The sequence below is a fragment of the Odocoileus virginianus genome, chromosome 1, assembly GCF_023699985.2.
Source record: "Odocoileus virginianus isolate 20LAN1187 ecotype Illinois chromosome 1, Ovbor_1.2, whole genome shotgun sequence".
Lineage (NCBI taxonomy): Eukaryota > Metazoa > Chordata > Mammalia > Artiodactyla > Cervidae > Odocoileus > Odocoileus virginianus.
Window position 1 is genome coordinate 49959140 of NC_069674.1, and position 23395 is coordinate 49982534.

The following is a 23395-nucleotide window of genomic DNA, read 5'->3' on the forward strand; positions in this document are numbered from 1 at the left end:
GGGCCTGAAGTCAAGTGTGACAAGGGTTTTACTTGTCATCCCAAGTTCCTTCGGCTCCTCAGACACTTCAGTTTGCAAACATAGTCGGCTCCACTTGGGACAATCTATCTCCCCAGGTCACTCCAAGCGGCTACCTCATGCTCATCCTTCAATTCTCTTAGCCATCGGCATCTCGAGGGGACTTCCCCTGACCTCCCCAAGTCTGGCTCAGGGCCCCCTCTGAGACCACTCCCTCTCGGTTCTGCAGTGTATCTATTAGTCGTTTCCCTTTCTAGACCGTGAGCTCCGGGAACAAGATGATCTTGCTCTCTTTTGTCCTCACTGCTTATGACGCCGCCTGGACCACAGGAGGGGTTCCAAATATTTTGGAATAAACTGATAAAGGAGTGGAATGTCCGCAGCCTGGCGGTACTGGGCCGGGTGTCGCTCGTATCTGGGGAAGTCCAGCCTTAGGGCCCACTCTCTCCCCAGCTTAGACTTGGAACTCCTTCAGGGAGAGGCGCGCCCGGTGGCTGGGACCCGCCTCCCAGGTTCCAGAGCGACCCCGCCTGCCCGGGCCGCGTCCCTGCGCGCTGGGCGGCGGCGACTTCAGGGCAGGAGCCGCCGGAGCAGGTGGGGGCGGCGGCCCCGCCTCCGCGTCCCGGCAGCCCCAGAGCTGGCGGCCGGGAGGGAGCGACGCTCGCCGAGCTCAGCACCCGGCGCAGCGCGGCCGCAGCAGCGCCGCCTGAAGCACTGGTGCTTCGGGACGGAGCCCGGAGCCTAGAGGCGGCGGCGGCGGCGGCGGGGAAGCCGGCCAGAGACGAGTCCTGTCCTGTCCTCCGCACGGCTGGCGGCAGGTAGCTGCTCCGCGCGCGTGCCCGGGTTGGCGCCCGAGTGACAGGGGATAAGCTGTCGCGGCGGGCGCTCGGGCCCGTCCCGGGGCGGAGTGAACCCCCGGCGGGGCCAGGGGTGCTGCGCGCATGCTCGTGTCCGGGGCTCCCCGCCCGCGGCGCGGCGCTGCCCTGGAGCCCCTCGCTCGCTGCCCGCCGCGCGGTGCCTCCCGGGCCCGGCTGTCACGGGACCGCGGAGAGAAGGAGGTCATCCCGGGGTTGCCTGGTTGTCTTCCCCCGACCCGACTCTCCAGGGAGCGGCCCCAGGCGCCAAGGCCGCCCCGGCCTGGTCGCCAAGCTCTCCCTCCTCCGCTTCACCCCTGGAACAAAAGGCTGGGGTCTCGCTGGGGAAGGGGCTATCGCGGGATGAGCCGGGATGACTAAAGAGCAACTGGGAAATTGCCGAACTGAAGGTGGCTTGGGGGATATATTGACAGAAGCCTCGGATGAAGAAGCCAGTCTCGGAGATGGGAAGTGACTCGCGTAAGGTCACTCAGCTCGTGGTGACTCCTTTAGTCTGCGGACTCCCTTCCCAGTGCTCATCTCCAAGCCCCTGAAGACAGTAGTGTGTGCTCCAGCGATTTAGGTTTGTCCACACATGGGTTTTAAATCTCCTTTGGAGGAACCAGGGAGAAGGTGGCAGAGTCTATGGCCCCCTCCCTCAATACACACCCGAGGCGAGAAGGAGCGGGGATGGGGGAGCAGGGTTGGAGAAGAGGCCACTCCGGATCTCCGGGTGGGAGGTGGAGCACGGGGAGCCCAGCCCTGTCCCCGTGGGCAGCGGGCACAGGCTCTCAGGAACAGAGCCTTCTGAGCGTGGCTTGCCAGCCGCGTGGGTGTGCCTGCGACGGGAGCGGGGGCCGCGTGGGGCCCCAGTACGCTCTGCTCCCTGGAGAGAAGTTCCGTAGGGAGAGGCTGGGGGAGCCGTCCTGACGCTCTGGGGCGCGCGCAAAGCATCCCCATCCCCGAAGCTCGGAGTGCTTTGTAATGGGCTCTGTTTGGAAGGAAAGTTACTCTGTAGCAGGAAGATGGGCTACCACTTCGCCTCTCTGAGCTTGAGGGTCACTGACTGCAAAATGAGCGCTTTGTTTTGCATGATCTGTGTGATTTAGAAAGTTGGTGCCTCTCTCCTCCTTTCCAGAATCTTTATCTCTTTAGAGGAAAGATTGGTCGCACATTTCTTGTGGTCAGCAATAGTCATTATCACAGGGACTCCAGCCTTCCCTGAAAAAAAACTTTTTCTGTAAACTTTAGCAAAGCTATCCATGGAGATGAAGCATAGATGAGGGGCTGCCTTTGGGCCTTGATAATGGCCTAGACAGAAAGGGATGGAGGCTTCAGAGATGCTGGAATTGCTCCCCATCTTGACCTAAGTAGCGATAACACAGGGCACACATTTAGATATTTGTGAAGTTATTTCTGTGTGATTTATGCACTTATGAAAGGTGAAAGTCACTTAGTTGTGTTGGACTCTGTAATCCCATGGACTGCAGACCACCAGGCTCCTCTGTTCTGAAATTCTCCAGGCAAGAATACTGGAGTGGGCTGCCATGCCCTTCTTCAGGGGATCTTCCCAAGACAGGAATCGAACCTGGGTCTCCTACATTGCAGGCAGATTCTTTACCATCTGAGCTACCAGGGAAGCTCTTGACTTATGCACTTGACTTATGTTTTACCTCAATAAAAAATAAATAAGAATTTAATGCTAAAAATCCACTCACTGTGGTAGCACACAGACTGGTATAGTTTTCTAGCTAATGCATTTTAGAGATACATTTAAAAACCACAAAAACTAAATCAGAAAAATTAATGAATAATAATAATATAAAAGGGACAGGGAGCAAAGAAAGTTTAGCCGTAATGAGAAATGAAATACAGACTGCAGAGTGCCTTACCAAATGCCTTTACATAAACGACCTCCTATGACTCACAGTTCTTTAAGGGCGATATTGTTATTGTGCCGTTTTTATGGAGGAGAAAATAAAAGGTCACAGAGGTTAAATACTTTACTCAGGGGAGTGGAGGGTCGAGAACTTGGGTACACAGATCTCAAATTCTGTACATGCAACCACAGATAGGCAATTTTCAGCCACTAGAATCAGGGCAGAACTATCAGGGTGACAGATACTTGAAGGCTGGCTTCCCGCCGTTCCCCCTTTTGGTTCCTTTCCAGGAGTTGCTGTTGTTTTCATATAGTTGTGAGTGTGAGATCATGTCACCAACTGAAGCTAGCCAGCAGCAGACGGGATGAAGGAAGTGTGTGTGTATCTAAGAACGTACAGTTTTAGGAACAGGAGAAAGCCAGCTGGGCTAGCCTGGTAACACTGTTTTCAGGATTTATTGTTCAGAAATCATAAAGTACAGGTTGTGATTTTGAAAGTGAGTTAAATAAACACAAAGAATAAACAATACAACCTAGAAAAGATCTGAAAACCAAAACATAATTCACTCTAGAAAAAAACATGTAGGATTTTCACTAGGGAATAATAGTCAACTTCCCTACAGTCTAGAATTTATAAATATATGTTTATTAATGCTTAAGTTTAAAAAAAAACAAAAATAACTCAGCAAAAGGACAGAAATTTGTTTTCCAGCAAACGTGTTATAAACATACTTACACTTGGTGCGGAAATATTTGAAACTTGAGGGTACAGGAACATTTTATCTAGAGAACGATTTTGAGAAATGTGTCCTCAAATGTGTTCTTCTAGTGATTTTATACTTCTGCCTAAAATGCAGAACCCAGAGGAGTAGAATCGTGTTCGTCTTAGCAGCCAATACCACATTACAGAGTTGAATGTGTCTTGCTTTTGGAACTGGAAAGTTTTGGTTTGAAGACGCTGGATTAAGTCGGGCAGCTAAAGAGGTATCTGGATGGATCTGCTTTGACGAGTGCCATCCAGCGTGATTATGCATCACCAAGTTATCTTTAGGCGCGTTTTGCCACGTCACAGTTAGTGTTCCTGCCATCTGGCTGAGGGAATATTTAGAAAGGAATCGTAGTGTTTGACTGACTCTGCTGAGAGCATGACAAAACAGACTTTGAGAGGGAACTATTAAATATGAGTTAGGGTTGGTGAGAAAATGATTAATTGCTTCTTATTTAGCCATAGCACAAAACCGAAGAGACAGACGATTCCCAGCTGATGCCGAACAGGTGCAGCACATGTTTTCTCACTGACTTCAGCCAAGAGTGTACTTGAAACTTCCCCTTTGCAATTCTAGTTGGGTCTTTCCTTCGACCTGCCCAAGCAGGAACCCGATCCATTTTGCAGCAGGGGAATCATGTGGTGAACTGCCTTGCTGAAGTGCCAAAGAGATAAGTGATGCAGAGCAAATATGACAAAAATGCCTGGGGAGCATTATGTGGGCCAGACACTGTGAAAGATTTTCAAGTGCATCTTGAAGGAATATTCATCCTGTGTGGGCGATGTACTTCAGCGAAACACTGAGCGTGAGATGGCCGCATGCAGAAAGGAAGCGCCAGGCCTGTCGATAGACTGTAAGCCTTCGGTGCTGCGGAGTAGCTAGGAGGGGGCAGTAGAGAGCTTGTGAGAACTTGTGTCCAAATGAGTGCAGGTGTGTGTCAGAGCAAGATGCCCAGGCTGCCATCCACTATGCCTTAAGAGCCAGAGGCTGCTTTGTCCTGGAGGCTTTTAGCCTGCCTGGCTAGGCTAAGAGCTTTCTACATATGAAATCAATCCAACAGCGCTGTAAGGGAGCTGATTCTTCCTACTCCCATTATCAGGCTTTGCAGTGGTAGAATCCACCTGCCAATGCAGGAAATTAAGGAAACGTAGGAGACACCGGTTCAATCCCTGAGTCAGGACAATCCCCTGAAGGAGGAAATGGCAACCCACTCCAGTACTCTTGCCTGGAAAATCCCATGGACAGAGGAGCCTGGTGGGCTACAGTCTATGGGGTCACAAAGAATTGGACACAACTGAGCAATGAGCACTCCTGTTATCAGATGGACACAGGGGCCAAGAGCTAAACCGCCCTGAGAACGATCGTGCCACGCCCTGCTCTGGTTCTGTCAGCCAGCTCTTAAGTCCAAGATGCCCTTTACCTGTCTGACTCTCCTTTATTGCACCTGCGCTCCTGGACGGCAGGAACTATGTCTGCTTCACCTCTTCCCAGCACCTGCCTCATTGGTGGCAGCTAATGAATAGTGAATGAGTGAGTGAATGAATGGATATATTCATATTTAAAGACCAAAAGCCAATTTGGATTAACAGTCCTTTTGACTTTTAACGTCTTATTCCTCTCTGTAAATATGGATCATCAGGCATGATTGTACAATTGACATCTCCTTTAAAGCTGAAGGATGTTAAGCTCAGCCTATAAGATCAGAATGCCTCTGCTTCTTTTAGAAATTAAACATAATTATTTCTTCTTTTGTAAAATGTTATTCAAAATATCTGGGTTTGAATCTTGCATTCATCACTTGGTTGTATGACATTGGACAAATTAGTGCTGCTCTAAAATGTAAAATCTGAAAAATCAAATAGTTTTAGCTAGGTAAACTGCAATTACTTTCTGCGTCTCAGTTTTTTCATCTGTAAAGTGGACCTGGTAATAATACTACTTATCTCCTATTTAGGGTAAATAACCTAAGTTAAGCCCAAGACAGTGCTTGGTTCATAGCAACGTCAATAAATTAGCTAGTATTATTATTGTTGTTATCATCTGATGTTTTAAAAAAAATTTTGCCTGAAATGCTCTTCATTCCATAAAGCATTAAAGGAGTTAACAACATCAGATTAATAGATAATGAAACAGCGGTAAAGAGAATACACAGATTAAAAAGCAACATAAAATTAGAAGGGGACTTCCCTGGTGGCTCAGTGGTAAAGAATCCACCCCAGAATTCAGGACACATGGGTTCGATCCCTGATCTGGGAAGGTTCCACATGCCATAGAGCAACTAATTCCATGTGCCACAACTACTGAGCCTGTGCTCTGGAGCCCAGGAGCCACAACTACTGAGCCCACGTGCCCTAGAGCTCAGGGAGAAGCCGCTGCAATAAGTCCTTGCACTGCAACTAGAGACAAGCCCACACAACAAGGAAGACCCAGCACAGCCAAAACTAAATATATAAAATTATTTTGAAAAAGATAAAATTAGAGGTAGTTTAGTGAACAAGATTATGTTATAAGGTGCAGGTAATTTCCAGAGATGAGTTTAAGGTTTGGTGTAGTTTCCGGAGATGGGATTAAACATTTGTCAGAGCTTCCCAGTAGCCAAAACAAAGGGGGAAACACAAATAGTTACCTGATCCACAGTGACCATGAGATAAAAAGAGATCAGTTTACACAGCTTTTCCTGGTCCTGGAACTTGGGATGGCTTTCTCCTGGCGAGTCCTCAAAGTCTCTGTTGCCATAGAGACCAAAGTCTTCAACATGGTTCCTGCCATGAAGACAATGGAAATTTCATGGTGGAAGGTAATGATAATGTTTCCTAGAACGTTACTGACTGCAGTTCTGGAGACATACACCCAGAGCACAACCCTATAGAAGCTCTTCTGTGAAGGGCCAGAACACAGTGGTTGGGGGATGTACTGTTTCCTTAGCTGTGCTTACTGAGTTCCTAGGAGAGTAGAAAGATTCTTTCTTCCAAACATTATAGTTCTTGTGAGGGTCAGGTGAACAATCCTATCTTTAAGAACATGGTTCTGATAGAACCTATATAAATGAGCCAGATCAGTTTACTTTATCCAGAAAAAGTCCAAAGGTGTCATCATGCATGTATACTTGTTAATAGATGTGTTCATGAATTTTCTTTTTTTTTTTCCATTTATTTTTATTAGTTGGAGGCTAATTACTTTACATCATTGCAGTGGTTTTTGTCATACATTGAAATGAATTAGCCATGGATTTACATGTATTCCCCATCCCGGTCCCCCCTCCCACCTCCCTCTCCACCCGATCCCTCTGGGTCTTCCCAGTGCACCAGGCCCGAACACTTGTCTCATGCATCCAACCTGGGCTGGTGATCTGTTTCACCCTAGATAATATACATGTTTCGATGTTGTTCTCTTGAAACATCCCACCCTCGCCTTCTCCCACAGAGTCCAAAAGTCTGTTCTATACATCTGTGTCTCTTTTTCTGTCTTGCATATAGGGTTATCGTTACCATCTTTCTAAAGTCCATATATATGTGTTAGTATACTGTAATGGTCTTTATCTTTCTGGCTTACTTCGCTCTGTATAATGGGCTCCAGTTTCATCCATCTCAGTAGAACTGATTCAAATGAATTCTTTTTAATGGCTGAGTAATATTCCATGGTGTATATGTACCACAGCTTCCTCATCCATTCGTCTGCTGATGGGCATCTAGGTTGCTTCCATGTCCTGGCTATTATAAACAGTGCTGCGATGAACATTGGGGTGCACGTGTCTCTTTCAGATCTGGTTTCCTTGGTGTGTATGCCCAGAAGTGGGATTGCTGGGTCATATGGCAGTTCTATTTCCAGCTTTTTAAGAAATCTCCACACTGTTTTCCATAGTGGCTGTACTAGTTTGCATTCCCACCAACAGTGTAAGAGGGTTCCCTTTTCTCCACACCCTTTCCAGCATTTATTGCTTGTAGACTTTTGGATAGCAGCCATCCTGACTGGCGTGTAATGGTACCTCATTGTGGTTTTGATTTGCATTTCTCTGATAATGAGTGATGTTGAGCATCTTTTCATGTGTTTTTGTGCCATCTGTATGTCTTCCTTGGAGAAATGTCTGTTGAGTTCTTTGGCCCATTTTTTGATTGGGTCATTTATTTTTCTGGAGTTGAGCTGGAGGAGTTGCTTGTATATTTTTGAGATTAATCCTTTGTCTGTTGCTTCATTTGCTATTATTTTCTCCCAATCTGAGGGCTGTCTTTTCACCTTGCTTATAGTTTCCTTTGTTGTGCAAAAGCTTTTAAGTTTCATTAGGTCCCATTTGTTTATTTTTGCTTTTGTTTCTAAAATTCTGGGATGTGGGTCATAGAGGATCCTGCTGTGATTTATGTCAGCGAGTGTTTTGCCTATGTTCTCCTCTAGGAGTTTGATAGTTTCTGGTCTTACATTTAGATCTTTAATCCATTTTGAGTTTATTTTTGTGTATGGTGTTAGAAAGTGTTCTAGTTTCATTCTTTTACAGGTGGTTGACCAGTTTTCCCAGCACCACTTGTTAAAGAGGTTGTCTTTTTTCCATTGTATATCCTTGCCTCCTTTGTTGAAGATAAGGTGACCATAGGTTCGTGGATTTATCTCTGGGCTTTCTATTCTGTTCCATTGATCTATATTTCTGTCTTTGTGCCAGTACCATACTGTCTTGATGACTGTGGCTTTGTAGTATAGTCTGAAGTCAGGCAGGTTGATTCCTCCAGTTCCATTCTTCTTTCTCAAGGTTACTTTGGCTATTCGAGGTTTTTTGTATTTCCATACAAATTGTGAAATTTTTTGTTCTAGTTCTGTGAAAAATACCATTGGTAGTTTGATAGAGAGTGCATTGAATCTATAGATTGCTTTGGGTAGTATAGCCATTTTGACAATATTGATTCTTCCAATCCATGAACACGGTATATTTCTCCATCTGTTTGTGTCCTCTTTGATTTCTTTCATCAGTGTTTTATAGTTTTCTATGTATAGGTCTTTTGTTTCTTTAGGTAGATATACTCCTAAGTATTTTATTCTTTTTGTTGCAGTGGTGAATGGTATTGTTTCCTTAATTTCTCTTTCTGTTTTCTCATTGTTAGTGTATAGGAATGCAAGAGATTTCTGTGTGTTAATTTTATATCCTGCAACTTTACTGTATTCATTGATTAGCTCTAGTAATTTTCTGGTAGAGTCTTTAGGGTTTTCTATGTAGAGGATCATGTCATCTGCAAACAGAGAGAGTTTCACTTCTTCTTTTCCTATCTGGATTCCTTTTACTTCTTTTTCTGCCCTGATTGCTGTGGCCAACACTTCCAAAACTATGTTGAATAGGAGTGGTGAGAGTGGGCACCCTTGTCTTGTTCCTGATTTCAGGGGAAATGCTTTCAATTTTTCACCATTGGGGGTGATGCTTGCTGTGGGTTTGTCATATATAGCTTTTATTATGTTGAGGTATGTTCCTTCTATTCCTGCTTTCTGGAGAGTTTTAATCATAAATGGATGTTGAATTTTGTCAAAGGCTTTTTCTGCATCTATTGAGATAATCATATGGTTTTTATCTTTCAATTTGTTAATGTGGTGTATTACATTGATTGATTTGCGGATATTAAAGAATCCTTGCATTCCTGGGATAAAGCCCACTTGGTCATGGTGTATGATTTTTTTAATATGTTGTTGGATTCTGTTTGCTAGAATTTTGTTAAGGATTTTTGCATCTATGTTCATCAGTGATATTGGCCTGTAGTTTTCTTTTTTTGTGGCATCTTTGTCTGGTTTTGGAATTAGGGTGATGGTGGCCTCATAGAATGAGTTTGGAAGTTTACCTTCTTCTGCAATTTTCTGGAAGAGTTTGAGTAAGATAGGTGTTAGCTCTTCTCTAAATTTTTGGTAGAATTCAGCTGTGAAGCCATCTGGTCCTGGGCTTTTGTTTGCTGGAAGATTTCTGATTACAGTTTCGATTTCCTTGCTTGTGATGGTTTTGTTAAGATCTTCTATTTCTTCCTGGTTCAGTTTTGGAAAGTTATACTTCTCTAAGAACTTGTCCATTTCTTCCAAGTTGTCCATTTTATTGGCATAGAGCTGCTGGTAGTAGTCTCTTATGATCCTTTGTATTTCAGTGTTGTCTGTTGTGATCTCTCCATTTTCATTTCTAATTTTGTTAATTTGGTTCTTCTCCCTTTGTTTCTTAATGAGTCTTGCTAATGGTTTGTCAATTTTGTTTATTTTTTCAAAAAACCAGCTTTTAGCTTTGTTGATTTTTGCTATGGTCTCTTTAGTTTCTTTTGCATTTATTTCTGCCCTAATTTTTAAGATATCTTTCCTTCTACTAACCCTGGGGTTCTTCATTTCTTCCTTCTCTAGTTGCTTTAGGTGTAGAGTTAGGTTATTTTTTTGACTTTTTTCTTGTTTCTTGAGGTAGGCCTGTAATGCTATGAATCTTCCCCTTAGCACTGCTTTTACAGTGTCCCATAGGTTTTGGGTTGTTGTGTTTTCATTTTCGTTCATTTCTATGCATATTTTGATTTCTTTTTTGATTTCTTCTATGATTTGTTGGTTATTCAGAAGCGTGTTGTTTAGCCTCCATATGTTTGAATTTTTAATAATTTTTTTCCTGTAATTGAGATCTAATCTTACTGCACTGTGGTCAGAAAAGATGACTGGAATGATTTCAGTTTTTTTGAATTTACCAAGACTAGATTTATGGCCCAGGATGTGATCTATTCTGGAGAAGGTTCCGTGTGCACTTGAGAAAAAGGTGAAGTTGATTGTTTTGGGGTGAAACGTCCTATAGATGTCAATTAGGTCTAGCTGGTCCATTGTGTCCTTTAAAGTTTGTGTTTCCTTGTTCATTTTCTGTTTAGTTGATCTATCCATAGTTGTGAGTGGGGTATTAAAGTCTCCTACTATTATTGTGTTACTATTAATTTCCTCTTTCATACTCATTAGCGTTTGCCTTACATATTGCAGTGCTCCTATGTTGGGTGCATATATATTTATAATTGTTATATCTTCTTCTTGGATTGATCCTTTGATCATTATGTAGTGTCCATCTTTGTCTCTTTTCACAGCCTTTATTTTAAAGTCTATTTTATCTGATATGAGTATTGCGACTCCTGCTTTCTTTTTGTCTCTGTTTGTGTGGAATATTTTTTTTCCAGCCCTTCACTTTTAGTCTGTATGTGTCCCTTGTTTTGAGGTGGGTCTCTTGTAGACAGCATATACAGGGGTCTTGCTTTTGTATCCACTCAGCCAGCCTTTGTCTTTTGGTTGGGGCATTCAACCCATTTACATTTAAGGTAATTATTGATAGGTATGGTCCCGTTGCCATTTATTTTGTTGTTTGGGGTTCACGTTTATACCACCTTTCTGTGTTTCCTGTCTAGAGAAGATCCTTTAGTATTTGTTGAAGGGCTGGTTTGGTAATCCCATAATCTCCCTTTAGCTACTGTTTGGAAAAATAAATATCCAATGCTCTGTACTATCTTTTAGGCCCCTTAAGACATTTATTACCTCTTGGTAGTAAGAATAAGTGATATTTGATTTTTAAACTTTTTTTTAGTACTTGAAATAATGGACATGTCTTTTTAGTCTTGTGTTTTACACATATAATGTATATATTAGCCCAAATATTATTTGTATCAGTTAGGATTACGTTCAGCAGCCAAAACAAACAAAACAAAAAGCAATGCACACGTGAGAATCTGGCTTAAACAGATACAAGTGTGTCTTGTAGAAATAGACTCCCAAGAAAGAAAGTCCAGGGCTGATCAGTTCAGTTCAGTTGCTCAGTCATATCTGACTTTTTGCAACCCCATGGACTGCAGCATGCTAAGCCTCCCTGTCCATCACTAACTCTCAGAGTTTAATCAGACTCATGTCCATTGAGCCCGTGATGCCATCCAACCATCTCATCCTCTGTCATCCCCGTCTCCTCCCACCTTCAATCGTTCCCAGCATCAGGGTCTTTTCAAACCAGTCAGTTCTTCGCATCAGGTGACCAAAGTATTGGAGTTTCAGCTTCTGCATCAGTCCTTCCAATGAATATTCAGGACTGATTTTCTTTAGGATGGACTGGTTGGATCTCCCTGCTGTCCAAGGGACTCTCAAGAGTCTTCTCCAACACTGCAGTTCAAAAGCATCAATTCTTCAGTGCTCAGCTTTCTTTATAGCCCAACTCTCACATCCATACATGACTACTGGGAAAACCATAGCTTTGACTAGATTGACCTTGGTTGGCAAAATAATGTCTCTGATTTTTAATATGCTGTCTAGGTTGGTCATAACTTTTCTTCCAAGGAGCAAGTGTCTTTTAATTTCATGGCTGCAGTCTTGGCTGAAGAAGGAGCTCAAACAGTGCTATCAGAGAATCAGCCTCTTTCCATCTTCCTGCTTCACTATCCTCACCATGTAGTACATCATCTGAAATCTAGTTGCTTCATGGTCACAATATGGCTGCTGTATCTCTAGGCTTACATCTTTAGGCAAGAAGAAAGTGTGTGTTAGTCGCTCAGTCATGTCCAATTCTTTGCGGTCCCATTGACTCTAGCCCACCAGATTCCCCTATCCATAGAATTCTCCAGGCATGAATACTGTAGTGGGTGGCCATTTCCTTCTCCAGGGGGACTTCCCTTCCCAGGGACTGAACCTGGGTCTCCTGTATTACAGGCAGATTCTTAACTATCTGAGCCACCAGGGAAGCCCCAAGTGAGAAGAAAAGAAAGGTATAAATACCTAAGGAGTGAGGCCCTTCTTTTAGGGAGGCTTTGCCTTTTTATATAGAAAGCGATGGCCTCCCCAGCTACTTCTGGCTACATCTCATTGGCCAAAATGGTGTCACAGTGCTGCTCTAAAATGTAAAATCTGAAATATCAAATACTTTTAGCTAGGTAAACTGCAACTGCTACCCCCACCCTACCCCCCTCCAGCTAGGGCAGTTGCTCTAAGGAAGAAGAGGAAATGGTTATTGAGTAGGCAACTAGAATTACCAACCACTTGACAAAACCTCCATTATTAGCCTGTCTAATTATGTCCTTGACTTAATTAGAAACTACAAAACGTGACTCAGTAATTTAAAATGTTACGCTTTTTTAGTTTTTCATGCAATTGACATTAGAAAATGAAACACACCCAGCTGTCTTATGTAGATTCCTAAATCTCTGTTACCAGCCTTGCTTCTTTTCTAAATTTCAGATCCAAATTTCTATTTGCCAAAAGGACCTCATATGCTTCAAATTAAACTCACTTCTCCCCACCTATGCACCACCCCCAACACCCACACATTTGTTCCTGCCTTTCTTAATTAATACTAGATTGTCTTGGCAAGGAGCCGTGGGGTTATCCTAGGATCTTCTCTCCCCACCCATCTCCAACATCCAAATTTTTATCCTCCTTGGCTCTACCCCACTGCAGTTACTCTAATTCAAATAAATATCCATCCTTGCTTGTGTGAATCCCCAGATTGATCTACCTACTTGCTACTTCTTCTCCCTATAATTCATTTTCCACAATGGCCCCTAGGGTGCTGTATGTAAAACATGCTGCATCTAACATGTCTCCTTTTTAAAAAATTAAAATAAAGCTCAGACTCCTGAACAACCTAGCTCTGTGAGCACCATGCCCCCTGGGACTGTTTGCCACATACCCCATACATGCCTACATGGCAAAGCTTTGCTCATCCCCTCCCCACTCCCTTCAATCACCGAAGACCTGACTCAGACGTTTCTTATGCTTTTCATGGTCCATAAGCCATGGAAGCAATTAATTATCTTTTCATTTATATTTCCAGAACACTTGATATTTCTATGTATATGTTTTTGCCCTGGATTCTGCTTTGCCTGACATTAATCATGCTGCATGACTTAAAAAAAAAAAAAGCAGCCTTATTACAATATAATTCACATACCATAAAACTCACTCTTTTAAAGTATTCAATTCAGTGGTTGTTAGAATATTCACACAGTCACACAACTAACACCATCATCTTAATTCCAGAACATTTTTATCATCCCCGAAAGAAACCCATTAGACATCCCTTCCCATACCCCTCTCCTCAGCCCTCACAACTACTAATCTACTTTTTTTTTATTTATCCATTCTGAAATTTCGTATGAATGAAATCATACAGTATATGATTGACTTCTTAGCATAATGTCTTTTGCATTTATCCATGCTATAGCATGTATCAGTACTTCATTCCTTTTTATTGCTAAATAATAGCACAGCCATACTACATTTTGTTTATCCACTCATAAGTTGATTGATGTTTGAGCTGTTTCTACACTTTGGCTATATTAAGCAATGCTATTATAAACTTTCACGTATAAGTTTTTGTGTAGGCAAATGTTTTCATTTCTCTTGGAGATATGTTGGAGTGCAGTTGCTGATCTTATGGTAATTCTGTTTAATGTTGTGAGGAACTTACAGACACTTCTAAAGTGGCTGCTCCATTTTACATTTTCACCAGCAAAGTATGAGGGTTCTGTACCAATTTTTACTGTCTACTTGAGTATTGTTTTCATTGTTTTATTTTCAAAGTTTTAAATATCACTTTGTGTTAGCTGTGTTCCTTGTAAAGGAGATACAGTTAATTTTTAAATCAATTTGAATATCTTTGTCCTTTAGTAGGAGAAGCTAATAACCAGTTTATAGTTTTTATGATTACTGATATATTGGAATTTATTTTGTGCCTTTTATATACCATATGCTTTATTGTTACTTCTTTTTTTCCCTTTTTTTCTGCCTTTCTATCGAAGTGCCTGGCACATAGTAGCTTTCAATACGTAAATATTATAGGGCTTCCCAGGTGGCTCAGTGGTAAAGAATCTGCCTGCCAATGCAGGAGACCTGATTTGATCCCTGGGTTGGGAAGATCCCCTGGAGAAGGAAATGGCAACTCACTCCAGTATTCTTACCTGGGAAATCCCATGGACAGAGAAGCCTGGTGGGCTACAGTCCATAGGGTCATAAAAGAGTTGCACATGACTTAGCAACTAAACAGCAGCTGCAAGTATTATGAGCTATCATTCCTGGATAGGATCCATGTATCTATAGGTTTATTTTTTTGTCAAGGATTCATTAATTACCTGATATTCATGTTTATCGTTTCACTCAGTGGCTATCTATCATAGTGCCTAACATATGGAAGAAGCTCAGTAAATACTTTCTGCATTGACTGTGCAAAGGCCGAGATGCTTGTCAGAAGCTGGGTGAAGTAGTGGAGAGTACAGACGCTTAGGGGCAGTTCACTTGGGGTGAATGTGGCTTTGTCAAGTTCCAACTATTTGATCTCGGGCTATGACTTTACATCTTTGAGCCTTTGTTTCCTTATCTGTGAAATGGGGATTAGTATCTGTCATACAGAGTTACTTTGGGGGATGAAAGATAATTATGTAAATAACAATCAGAATTGTTAACACAAGAAATCTGCTTCGTACATGTGAGTTATTGTTTTGTTAATGAATTGTTTAATAAAGAGCTCTCCCAGCCAGGTACATCAGTATGAAATCATCAACCGTATCTGCCCGGTGAATAAACATAGGAAAAAAAAAAAAGACTCTGGCCCCTTTGCTATGTGTCTGACATAAATAATTATGACCCTAGTAGAAGAGGAGACATTTTTTTCTTCTCATATGGTAGAACCAAGAAAAAAGACCAGAGATGTAGTTGTATTTCCTTTCAATGATGTAGAGATAGATTTTAAGTCTGCTGTATTCCTTAGAGCTATTTTTTGTTCTAATATTCTTCTAAACTTTTGAATGAAACATTTTTGTTCATCATGTTGCTCCCCAGTATTTCAGAGGAAGAATAAAGAAGCTTCACAAACAGGTGAGATAACTGCCTAAAACAGGATGAGCAAGTGAACATTTTTTCCTGCATTTTAACAGCTTGTGCGTGACTTTTTTTCTGGTTTTCACCCAAATGTGTATGTCCTAAGGTTTTAGAAATTCACCTGCAGACTCGTAGAAGGAAGAAGGCTAAATCAAATCTGGGTTTATGTCTGATGTTGTGTGTTCCTGGTGGTCATGGATGGTCAGTGAGTTTTGAGTAATGGTTTTAAGTAATGGTGGTTGACCTGCAGTCATTTTGATGTCTATATAAATTACAAATGCCTTAAATTATGAATCCTGAAGAATGATGGGTCTAGATACCTGTCTGTAAGACCTGGGAGTGCATTATTTGGGGACTGGAGAAAGAATCCACCTACTGGCTTTTCAGACCTGTGCCCCCCTCCCAATTATGGTGCTTTCTTGTTTACTCCCATTTAATGAATGACTAGTTACACGAATGACTAGTTACAAATGGAACCAACTCACAAATGATTCATGTCTAATGGGCAATGATGTTTTAGAACTCTTCCTCGTTGTATAATAACCATGTATTAACAGAAGAATTAAACCTTAGGGGTATGGATTAGTTTGAGGAAAATTATTTTACTCTATTCTTGATTGTCTTCTAAGCCCGCTTGGTCAGTCACTTTGATGTTAGTGACTGGCTATAGGAGTGGTTACAGCTTTTGTGGAGGTCTGCATGCAGGACCTGGCCAGCAAAGCCCACAGTCAGCTCGCAGTATTGTTCTTTGTGGATCCAGCTTACTTAGACCAAATGGTCAAGACAGATTTATGTTTTTCTTTACTCATTTGTTCATTTGTATTTACCTTTTAGATGTAGAGGGGTCTCCTAAGATAATGCAAAACATTAAAAAAAAATACTTCTCCACAATTGTCCCAAGTAAAGAAAGCAGTCCCAAACTTTCTTTTTTAAATTAGTTTTTGCAGTGGGTAGTAATGCCCAAGATGTTGGCATATATGTGCTCAGTCGTGTCGGACTCTTTTGCAACCTGATGGACTGTAGCCTGACAGACATCTCTGTCCATGGAATTTTCCAGACAGGAATACTGGAGTGGGTTGCCATGCCCTCCTCCAACGGATCTTTCTGACCCAGGAATCAAACCTGTGTCTTCTGTGTCTCCTGCATTGGCAGGTGGATTCTTTACCATTGCGCCACCTGGGAAGCAATGCCCAAGATACATACTTCAAAAAGTATAAAAATGTAAAAACAATATACAGTATAAATTGAGTCTTTCTCACAGCTAGTCTCATAAAATTCTTCCAGTTGATTGTTTTATGCCTTGTCACTGTATTCATCTGTTTACAGCAGTGTATTTTCTTATGTTTTTCATCTATCATCTATCCTTTGTCCTATTCCTTTCCCCACTTTTTGTTTCTAGTTTTTTGTGTGGATCTTGCGCTGGTTCTCTTTATTGGTTCCTTGTTGAGTATTCATTGTAGAATAAACTGTATGCTTTTTGTGTTTGTGTTAGTCACTCTGTCGTGTCCGACTGTCTGAGACCCTGTGGACGATAGCCTGCCAGGCTCCTCTGTCCATGGAACTCTCCAGGCTAGAATACTAGAGTGGATCGCTATTCCTTTCGCCGGGGGATCTTCTCAGCCCAGGGACTGAACCTGGGTGTCCGGTATTGCAGCAGATTCTTTACCATCTGAGTCACCAGGGAAGTCTAGACCAAGTATTTGCAGGATAATTATGCGAGGAGAAGACCAGGGCAGGTTCTAGACCAGGCAGAGTTCTCTTTGCGTCAGAGAAGCACTCCTTATGACAGAGCGTGAGGGCAGGGAGAGAGGAGAAGAAAGAGAGAGAGAGGCTTTAGGCGGCTTGTGATTTACTCTCTCCCTCGCCCTCCCTCATTTCTAGCAGTGCACCCGCTGGAATGGCTTGTCTTTGCCTCCTCCGTGTTCGCCGGTGTGTTTAGGGTCCAAGGTCAGCCATGTGCTGTCCTACACACCCTTTTCCATTGTTCTAAAGAGTGTTGCTGCGACTTCCTCACCAGCTTCCTTGTAGGAGCCAGTGCTTCTCATTTTGGAGAATGACACTGTGAGGCCCGCGGCCACAGGCCTGCCCTCTACGTTGTAGGCTACACCGCCTTACCTGTACTCTGTATTTGGCTGTTCTGAGCATCAGGCAGCTCTGTCTCATTTACTGAAATTCAGGGTGACAGAAATCTAGTTTTTCCTCCCCACAATTGAGATGATATTTCTGAGATTCCCCTTCCTTCCTATTTTGATACAGTTTCCAAGAAAAGGAAGGAACAGAGATGTTTTCACTCTACGATCTGAAAACCAGAAGACCTCCTTGAACTCAATGTTGTTTTGAAAAGTGTTTTCTAATTTAAAAGACTAAAGTCTCATCTCTGCTGCCCTGTAGGCCAAGTGTCTCCTTTGCCAAGAAGCCACCATATCCTTAATTTAAAAATTACACTTGAAAGAACATTGCTTTTTAGAGAGGACTATAGACTATTTTTTATTTGTTTAATGCTTATCTCAAAGTACTTATTTGGTCCTTACACTTATGCAAATCAGGGAAGAAGGAACATGCTTTACATTTTTATAGATGGAGAAATGGATGACCATTAAAACCAGAACTAGAGACCTGTTCTCCCAACTGTTAAACTATTCTTCTCTAATGACAGCATTTCTAACATGCCAGGTGAAGCTTTTCCAGTGAGCACTGTAAACTTTGAGAATCCCACATCCAGAAGATATTTTATTCCCGTACCATAATAAGGCCTGAACTTCTCTTGAGGCTCAGCTGGTAAAGAATCCACCAGTAATGCAGGAGACCTGGGTTCGATTCCTGGGCTGGGAAGATCCCCTGGAGAAGGGAAAGGCTACCCACTCCAGTAACAGTTGGACAGAAATTTCTCCTGCCCTTTTCTTCCCTTCCTATTTTAGTTGGTAATATTTTTCTCAAAGTGTCAAGATAATGATTTCATCTGTAGACACAATAAATGTGCCACTGCCAAGCCATGTCTGCATCTTTTGCTTGAGTAGTTGGCATGACCCCTGATATGTATGTTTTGTATTTCCTCCCCATAGCAACACCGAAACAATGGTATTCAGCATTACCTTTGGCCTTGGCAATACCAAGATACCTAAGACATAGTTCCTATCTTTGAACCTTCAAGGAGCCCATGGTCCAGTGAAAGGAGACACATCGACATGTGAAAGAAAATTGCCAGAGTCCCCAGTGCTGTAATAAAATTGCGAACAAAGTACTATTGGAGCAGTTAGCTCTGACAAAGGGAGAAGAAAATCTGTGCAGAGAAGTTGGCACCTGAGTGTGTTTCAAAGGATTGGTGGGAGTTTTCCAGGTGGTGAAAGCCATCACATGCAGCCTGCATAGCATGGGCAAACACACAGAGATATAAAGGAAAGATATGTAACAATGTCACAAATGCAGTGTGAGCAAAGGGTAGGATTCGTAGAACTGATTGGAGGATGAGATGGAGAACTTGACTCCATAGCAAAGAAGGAAAAGCCTTTAGGAAAGGAGCCTGTGTGAATCAGGGAGTGATGCCGTGTCGTCTGAGAGGCAAGACTTCCAGTGAGTGTATCAGGCTTGGCTGTCAGTGAAGTGTGCTCGCTGCCGTGGGACAGAATGTGCCAGGTGACAGAGCTGATGATGCCTCCTGGCTGCAGGTTGTTTGAGGTTCTAGCAGAACTTCAAGCTGGACAGGGAACGTGAGGCACCGGAACTTGAACCAGGCATCCTTATCTGGCCCAAGCTGCAGCAGTTATTCCTACTGAGAAAATTCTTTAACTCATCTGAAGTCTCAGAAGTAAAACTAGATCAGAAAGGATGTGTCTTGTAGACTTGTTCCCTGTGGCCCTCTCTTGTCGGTACATTATTTCCTCAGTGAGTCTCAGAACAGCATTTTAAGAGTATTCACAGTCCCAGGGGTAAAGTGACCACCTCAGCCTTAGAAAGTAAAAACCATCTTCCTTATAAAAATCTCTTATTTTTTGTTGTTCAGTCGCTAAGTCATGTCTGACTTTCTGCCACCCGGTGGACCGCAGCAAGCTGGGTTCCTCTGTCCTTCACTATCTCTTAGAATTTGCTCAAATTCATGTGACTGAGTTGGTGATGCTATCTAGACATCTCATCCTCTGCCGCCCCCTTCTCCTTTTGCCTTCAATCTTTCCCAGCATCAAGGTCTTTTCCAGTGATAATATAATAGATTAGAGAGGTGGTAGTTTATTTTATAAAATGACTCATTATTTTATAACATTGATTATGGATTTCCACTGATAATAACCTCCTTTTGTATCCTTAAAGCATAGCTCGGTTTTTCCAAAATTAGAGATGCCATTTTTCAGAAGCATAGCTGTGATATAAAATGAGGCTTGCTTATAAATGTGTGATTAATATCATGTATTTTTAATTAGCCTCATTCTTCTTTTAGCTAATTCAAGACAGAAAAAGAAAAAGAAAACATGAAATCGATATTTTCTCCTTTCACTCTTGGGAACCACGCAGACAATGATTTTTGTGGCATTTAGTGATAATTTAAATGCCTGAGTCAATGATAAATATTACCAATATCTTTATTTATATCCTTTCACCTAATACTGTTCAGTTATTATAATGAATTCAATGATTTGGGAACAAATTTGTGATTCAGTAAGAGTCTTATAGAAGGAAACCAATTTCTGAGCTCATTGTAGATATGACTTAGTAGCTTTCATATTAGGTTGTGGTTAAAGTTTATCTTGGTTTTACAATACTCATGGACCATATGCATTCACCCTTGAAGCATATCATGTGTGTGCCTGCTAAGACACTTCAGTCGTGTCTGACTCTTTGCGACCCTGTGGTCTGTAGCCCACCAGGCTCCTCTGCCCATGGGATTCTCCAGGCAATACTGGAATGGGTTGTCATGCCCTCCTCCGGGGGATCTTCCCAACCCAGGGATTGAACCAGAGTCTCTTACGTCTCCTGCATTGGCAGGCAGGTTCTTCTATCACTAATGCCGCCTGGGAAGCATTTCAGCAGATAATTAACTGTCACATCCAGTCAGACCTGAACAGATTCAGCTTCAGGAGCTGTTGCTGGCACGTGTGTATCTCAGGTGTGGGAAGCCCTTCACGTCACCTGTGTGAAAGGTGAATGGCGCTCAGCTCCATTTCTCTCTCCTTTGTGTGTTGACTCCAGTCCTAAGTAGAGTGCCATTTTCAGCCTGCTGAGATGAACTGGGTCTACAGAAGAAAGAGCCTTCTCAGTAGAGGACACAACTTCCATCTATGTGGGGCAGGGCATTTCACCATCCTGGTTGTTAAAGAACAGGGCTATTCAGACTTCAGTGAGCACAAAATCTCTTGTTGGCAAGAGACTCGAAAATTCCAATTTAGTAGGTCTGAGGTGGAGACCACGCACTCTTAAAACATTCTAGAGCTACTCAAGGTGTGGTTCCCAGATCAGCACTTTAGGCCCCACCTGGAAATTGGTTAGAAATGCAGAATTTCAGGCCCCACCCTAGACCTATTGAATCAGAATCTACATTTTAACAGGACCCCTTGAGCAATTTATCCTCCATTACAGTTGGGAAACACTGCTCCAGACCACTGTTCCCCAAAGGACCAAGGTTTAGGTATCACTAAGGAAGCCTGAAATGAGTTTGGATGGTATACAGGTGAACATTTTATTTTAATAATCATTAAGTTGATTTTTATTATCACTATCTATTGATGGCAAGTGATATTGACTTCCATTTATGGTAATAATTTAAAGTTTCTTTTGCAAAGTAACAATTAACTCAAAGTTATTTCAGGTGGTGTGTGGATGTGGTTAAAAACTATAAAAGTCATAGGTTTGCAAGTGATTTAAGTTAATATGATGCTTAAGAGCATGGAGTCTGGAGCCTGACACCTCAGATTTGAATGCCAGCTCTTCCAGTAATTCACTCTGTTACTTTAAGCAGGTTTCTTAACCTCTCTGGGCCTCAATTTCCTCATCTGAAAGATAGCAATAATAGTATTATCCATCTGATTAGGATACCGTGGGGCTTAAACGGGTTTATATATGAAAAGTGTTAAGGATAGGGCCTGGCACATAGCAAGGGTTGTGTCAGGACTAATTTATCTTACTATAATCTAGAACACCAATGTTCAAGAATTTATTTTATCCTCTGCTTTTTATTTCTCCCTGCCCTATCCCCTGCTTCCTTTCCTACTCAGATCAACATGCCCCACTACCTCCAAAAGGCTAAATATTCTAGGAATTTTGTACTATTGAGGGTGAGAGCACCAACTTCCACTTGCCCAAGTGGGCAGTCTTCAGTGAGCAAGGTGGAGGGTAGGGCATGAGAACTTCCAGGTGGGAAGTCCCAGGAGAGGACTCTGCCAAGAGAATTCGCTCTGAAACAATGAGGAAGTGACAACAGAAAGTGACCACTTGTAAATCATTTTCACCATTACCTGGAGAGAAGATTTTTTAAAGTTCTTTATTCTTTTTCTTATATCTTTGGCAGTTTTACCACATATTTTTAGAGAACCTCTTTGTGTGTGCCTTATATGCTCATGCACTCGGGTTGTGATTTCCTGGCCGCCAAGCACCTTTGATAAATAAATGACTGATTGATAGAGTGTCAGGACCCTGCTGAAACCTTGATGTGAGAGATGAATGGCCTCCCAGGGTTCTCCCACCTGCATTAGTTCAGAGGTGACAAATCTCTCTTTTCCCGACTTCATAACCAAAGAAACAAGGAATTCAGTTGGACAGTGTCAAAACATAAAAAGTTATGAGTGCCCAGAGAACCTTATTTTCAGATTCCTATTCTAATATATTTTTAGAACCAGCAAAAGACACTTTTGTCAAATAGTAGCAGTAATCCTTGCTTGTATGTTAAAAAATAGGCCCATTTTCTATTTGTGAACAGCTGTGATCTGACAAACTATTCTCGGGGAGAAAAGTGATTATGACAAGAGCAACTAGTGTGTAAAATTGTCGACCATGAGTTATTTCTCTCTGAAATAACTCAAAAAGCTCAGCTGGTATACATACATATTTAACTTTTTAATATAAAAACATAGGCAAGCTCAGTCCATCTCTCTCTCTGAATGAGGACAGATTGATCAAGTAGGGAATGAAGGGGAGAGGAAGGGAGGGGTAGACGAGAAAGTTCATCACCTGTACAAGCAGGCCTCAGTTCTTCTGCCCCAGCCCCACCCCTTACCGGCTGCCTGTAAAGCAGTTGGCTTCTGGCATCTTGTGTGTGCTTGGATGACCTGCAGACATGTTCTGTTGACCCACTGGTTTTCAAAAATGCTTTTATTTGGTTTTACTTCAAAATTGGGTTTCACATGAAAGTCTGGATAAGGGGACTCTGGGGGGAAGAAAATGGGAAGATCTGGTCATACTGGACTTGCATAACCATTGCGTATCAAGCAGCCAGAGTTGAGGGCGCACTCCTGCTTTGGGCCCGGGTCTTCTCTCCCGTTGGCCTGGCTTCTCCACACCTTACCTTCCGCTGTTTCCTCACCTCTGAGTCCACGGTCACAGTGGTCAGTTCTCTGCCTGCAAGCGGTGCTAGGAACAGGAATTCATGGCTTCTGGCTGAGGGAGGCAGGACTCACAATAGGAGAAATTCCTCAGGCTTAGGAAAAGTGTTCAAAAGATGGTAGATGGCCACATGCCAGATGTCCCACCTCTACCCAAGGAAGGAGACGCTTGCAGAATAGTGTCTTGAAGCCCTCTGTGGTTCCAACCTTTTCTTATTCTCTTCCAAACATGTAAAGTCTCCCAGCTGCTTGCATTTTTCTACTTCTGTTATCTCTGCTGATGTGCTACTTCTTCAACGGGAACCGTGTTGTTGTGTGCTTCTTCTTACAGCCACCTTTCTACCTGTTGAAAAATGCAATAGTCTCTACGAAGTGTTTATTTTTGGTCCCCCTTCCTTGTGTTTGAATTGATGATAACATTCCTTAGCACTCCCCACCTCTCTTGGGGCATTTATTCTCCTCCACCTTTTATTATAGTTATTGTGGCAGTGAAGGAGGGGGTGTGATAAGATAAATGCAGCTTCAGTTAAGTGTCTGCTT

The 23395-nt window shown here is 42.5% G+C and overlaps 1 protein-coding gene across 3 annotated transcripts in view; it reads left to right on the top strand.

Moving 5' to 3' along the window:
- The first annotated feature begins 310 nt into the window (after window positions 1-310).
- WIPF3 (WAS/WASL interacting protein family member 3) overlaps window positions 311-23395 on the top strand; it is an 82713-nt gene continuing 59628 nt past the window's right edge. The window contains exon 1 of one of the 3 annotated variants that reach the window (XM_070467955.1): window positions 311-836. The gene's annotated coding sequence lies outside the window, so the exon portion shown is untranslated. Of the gene's footprint in view, window positions 837-1013; window positions 1456-23395 lie in introns of those variants that run through there. The other 2 variants (XM_070467939.1, XM_070467947.1) reach the window with 2 other exon arrangements.